Here is a 5702-nt window from a genome sequence, read left to right as displayed (position 1 = left end):
CCAATGACTGAGTTATTTGTGTCTCTGGTTTATCAGTATTATTTTGGGTAAATAAGATATGTCAACATATAAAAACATAAAAGATTAACAGATTCTGCCTGAAATTCAGTTTGAAGTTATGTAAGAAAGGTACTTGACATCCAGGTGTCCTGTTAGGTCTATACGTATGATATTCTACACAGGTTTAATTCAATCACCCAAACAAGCATATTCGTTTCAACCATCTGATAATCTTTTTAAGGTGTCCATATTAGGAATGCCTCAGTCTCGGCAGGAGTTGTCAATACATCCAAACCAGGGAGAATTAGCTGACTAGGAAACTAAGTAAAACCCCTCACCCTAAGCCTGCATCATGTAGCAAATTACATTGTACAGAGTATGTGACAGTACCTGTCAGTTGAGTACAGTACTTTAGCAAAGCACCTCTTCATTTTTCAGGTATGTAGTTTCACAAAAAAATCGAAGTTACACTATAAAACTTAGATAGTCAGAGTTTCATGGTGGCTGCTTCTCCTGTTCCCTCTCCCCTGGATATAGGGTCAGCTGGTGCCAGGTTCATGCAGAGGGGGGTCAGTTATCAGTTGGGTGATACTCAGACCCCTCAAAGCCATGGCCCGATAACATGCTAACGTGCTAATGTACAACAGAGGGGCAGCCGACAGCCAACTCAGCGCTCTCTACCCCTAGGTCTCCAGGACCCTGTGTTCTGACCCCAGCTGTGGGATTGCTCAGCTAAACCCTAACTGTCTTTTCTTTTGAAATGATGCTATGACAGTCAACAGAGAAGAGCTCAGTTTTGGTAAAGGGCCTCCCCTTCTCCTACCACAAATAACTTGTAACAGCTTTCACACTGTCCCATACCAAAGTCCCACACAATGATGGCATTAGGAGCTCACACACTTTCTGACACACAGAGAGAGAAAGACACACACACACACTCAGATATTCGCACTCACATACGCACGCGTGTACATACACACACACACACACACACACACACACACACACACACACACACACACACACACACACACACACACACACACACACACACACACACACACACACACACACACACACACACACACACTGACCCCCGGCTGTCCTTTGGAGTTGGCGTCAGACGGGCGGCTCCCTCTGGCTGTGGTTCACAGAGCTTTTTTGGGAGTTTAGAGTGTGTGTGTGAGCAGTGTGTGTATGTGTGTGTGTGGGGGGGGGGGGGTATAGGGTGTGTGCGGGGATGTGAGTGTATGGGGGATGGTGAGGCTATGTGGGGTGGGTGGGTGAGGGGGTGTGTTAACCGTTTTAGCAGTGTTCGCGACGAGCTGCCAGTCTGAGTGGCTAATAATAACAACGAGGTGGGTTAGACGGACGGACATACAGCAGGTAGGCAGGATCTCAACTAGCCACAGTATTTCACACACACTACCTATACACACAAACCGACAAGCACAAACACATACTGCCTGCAGCAAAGCAAACACAAACACTGTCCTCAGCATAGCAGACACTATATGCGGCGCAGTTCTTATATACGCAAACTTGACCACACAGTACTTCTGCATAAACACTACTTCCAGAAAAGCACACACACATTCATGCTCATGCACACACATACACACATGCACGCATGCACACACACACAAATGGGAGGTGCATGATGTGCTTGGCTTAATAAAGACAAGCCTCTATTAGAGATGAAAAGGTTTCAAGCTGGCTTCTCCCCTCACAGACATGGTTTGATCATACCGCCTCAGTTATCATTATCTCTCTCTCTCTCTCTATCTATATATCTCTCACACACACATACACACACACTCCTGTGATGTCTCTTTTGCCATGTCATTGATTGACAGTTCTGGCTTTAATGTAACTTGATGTGGGATAAGAGACAATCTGCCACCTTGTGGTTGGAGAGAACTGTTAATCACTGATACCTGGGTTGAATTAGAAAGAGTAAAACCAAACCAGGCATATTGTCCTCTATGAGGTTCATTAGCTCTTAGTGCTGACAAACTCAGACCTGAAAATATTTAGTTAGGATCAAAACCTGACAAGTTCACTGCCACTTGTACAATCAACATTGCATGACGTCAACGGAAATGTAGTATAATGGAGTTACAGTAATATTCAAGGGCAATGTTTTGTGGGCCTGCAAGAATCGCTGAACTGAGTTGAACATGTGGAAATTGAGAGGACTATCTCAGAATATATGAATATATGGCAATGGAATATTGGATCACTACACACAATTAAGATCACTACATTGATGATTAAAAACACTTGTCACTCAGTAACTCCTCATACCTGTAAGCATCTCTCTCCCCTTCTCCTCGCCTCCCATCAGTGTTTTTTTTTTTGTGACCAATTTATTTATTTATGCATTTTTTTCATTGAGGGAGCTTACAGGTTGAATATACAAATTCATATAGTTTCATATTTGGTTCATATCATATCATATCTCCACCCCCAACCTCCCATCCCATTCCCCCAAACTAATCCAACCAACATGTCTCTATACAACCGCCCACCTCCTCAATGAGGGGCAGTCGTTGTCCCCTTGTTGCAGTCGCCACGCCCAGATTACGAGATGCCAAGGTCATATTTTTCCATATTCTGTTCCAGTTAAATAGTTGTTCAGATTCACTTACATTTGTGGTCCATACTTTGTTAATGGCTAGCTGAGAATATGAGCTTTCCAAAAGTTGTTTATATATTCTAGAAATTAGTCCTTTCGGTAGCCCAGATAATTTGTTTATGAATCTCATCATTGGATGGTTTGGTAGTTGGGTTTCCCAAGAGACTCCATAGACCAGCATAGCCAACTTAAGTTGTAAATATAGAAAAAAAGGAGTTCTCAAAAAATACTCTCCATGATATTGGCAAGGGTACGGATTCCACATTTGGACCATTGGGGGGATGCAAGGCATTACTGAGTGATGTATATACATTTGCAAACATTTCTAAAAAACTGTTTTTGCATTGTTATTATGGGGTATTGTGTGTAGATTGGTGAGGGGGGGAAAAAACTATTTAATACATTTTAGAATAAGGCTGTAATGTAACAAAATGTGGAAAAAGTCAAGGGGTCTGAATACTTTCGGGAATGCACTGTACCTGGTAAAAATAATGGTTAATAAACAACTCTAAGAGGGGCCCTATAAAATATGTGATTTTTCCTAAATTATGTTTTCTCATTTATATATTTTTTCTCAATAGCCAGAAGGGGTCGACATGGGAAACATTGAACTGCAGAAATTCAACCATGGCAATATATTCATTTGGACAATAGATATTCTGCCGGTTAAAGGAACTGAAATGTTTGTCCATCTACTGAGGTTGAATTTAATTGATTTGAGCGCTCTGTTAAAGTTTCTGGCAATGGTTTTACCTAAGGGAGGAAACATATCTACTCCCAAAGATTTAAACGAAACTATTGGGATTCCATAAGTAGAGATGAGTCCTCCATTGGGGGTCTTGAGCGGCAGTAGGGCTATTTTGAGATTAATCAGAATTTATCCTATGATCTTCAAAGCATTTTGGAGAAATTGAGATACATTGCCTAGATAAAGCAAAATATTGTCAATGTATAGTGAGATGAAAGGATCAGTATATTTAAGGGAAATTTGTGTTATTTCCTTTGATTGACAAATTGCCTGGGCCAGGGGTTCCATGAATAATAAAAATAGCAAAGGAGAAATCGGATCGCCGTCTGCTGCTTCTAATGATTCTGAACAGAGTAGAGCAGATATTGCCTGTTATAACTATGGATGAGGGATTGGCATATAGTATTTTAATCATATTAATGGAATTGGAGCCAATTTCCCATATTCAGTCTTGTTGACATGGGAGGAACCGATGTCCCAGGGCTGTGTCACCACAGTATCCTGGCACGGTGTCTGGAGTGGGATGATAGCGGGGGTGCTGGAGGGCGAGAGGGGCACCTGTGGGCTGAGCTGCCCAAAGGCCGGAAGCCCAGCCTGGGCAGCGGTTAGCCAGCAACATCCCCCCTGAGAACCGCCATATGCCGCTGGGGGAAGTGGCACATGTGACCCGCGCCGTTTCAACAGCTCTGGAGCACAGAGTACACAGTGTTACGAACAACAACCTGCCTCACCTCACTTCGACACTGGTACTAGATAGACATTGGGCTACAGTGACCATGAGAGTCAGCAGACAGGCGCTCTCACAACCCACTCTCTTCTGGTTCTGTGCCAACATTACCATGGCAACCTCAAAGCACTACTGATGATGTTCAAGAGCAATATATGATCAAGAGTGACTCAGTGTTACTCTTTTTCTGATGTTCTTGTATTAGATAGAACCTTTTGGGTACACGTGATATAAGCCTACATTCAGTTGGCCTGTTCAGTTGTGTAAAGTCCAAAACATTCTGAAATACTGTAAAATAGAACGAATGTTATATAAAGACACCCAACACAATGAAACTCATCCTGACCCAAACAGGCCCAATGAAAGCTTGGGCCTAGATTTGAAGCATGATTGTATATCCAGCTTCCATGGAGCTGTATCCTGACACACTCAGCAGGTCTGAACACACTAACCCCCCCCCAAGAGCAGATCTCAACACCAGATGGCAGTGTTGCTTGAGGATGACGCTTGAAGTCAAGAGAAGGTTCTGGAAAAATTATCTCTTTCTGATTTGTACCAAAAAGTCCATCTGGGAAAAAACTAGCCAAAAGGCCTAAAAGGTTCACATGCGAATACATAGAGGCACGGTGCCGCTACGTGCAGAGGCACAATGTGTAAGAGAGGTCTCCGTCACCAGACAATAGAAATTGTGTTTTGTTAGAAAATAAACAGTAAGGGAATAATACAGTGCACACACAAAACGGCAGTGTGTATAAAAAACACATTGTGGCGGAGCAGAGTGGAGGGCGACAGGGGACGTGATCAGTGCCTCTCTATTGGAATAAGAGGTTGTTCCCACCACACTGGGTCTTGACATCGTGAGAACTCTGTCCTTATGGTTCTCTGGCTGTATGATAGCCACAGTGGAGGATCAGCTTAATATAGCTATTGTACAGAGATATGAAGAGTATTTGGGGAAAGTACTTTCCAAACCTTTTAGTGCTGGGAGTGACTCACCCAATATTCTTGTGACCCTCTAAATAATCTGTATGTCAGAATGCAGTTCAACCACGACACACCAGTGGGTCCTAATGTGATCTTTAGGAACTGTTGAAAGTATGTAAATTCATGAATATTGAATAGCCATGAGAAAGTCATATGATAATAGCTGAGGTTGGCATTCCCACATCCAATCCTGTAGATATAGAGTTTAGACTAGAGCTAAGCTTCTGCTGACATGAGTCATGCTAAACCTTATCTCAACACTTGGGGCACTAGACCCTGGCCTAAGGGTCATTAGGAGCACATAGAGTGAGGGGATGGTAAGAGAGAGTGGTAACGTGATTCAGAGTCCCTGGGCCTCAAGCCCTTACTGTCCAAAGCTGATAAATTAAGCCTTGGCTCTCAGCTACAGAGGCAGAAGAGGAGTTGTGAACAGAAGAGGAGATTAGAAAAGGGGATACAGAGAAAAGCGAAAAGAGAGCTCTGTATGTGAGAAGCAGCAGTTTCTCTTTTTCCCTTTAAGATCTTTACTGTGTAAAGATCCTTATGAAGGGATGCAATGCACTCTGGGCCGCAAGCAAGGTGAGGTGAGTGATTTTGGGGAGGGA

The sequence above is a fragment of the Salvelinus alpinus genome, chromosome 12 (assembly GCF_045679555.1).
Source record: "Salvelinus alpinus chromosome 12, SLU_Salpinus.1, whole genome shotgun sequence".
Taxonomy (NCBI): Eukaryota; Metazoa; Chordata; class Actinopteri; order Salmoniformes; family Salmonidae; genus Salvelinus; species Salvelinus alpinus.
This window is presented reverse-complemented; position numbering follows the sequence as displayed.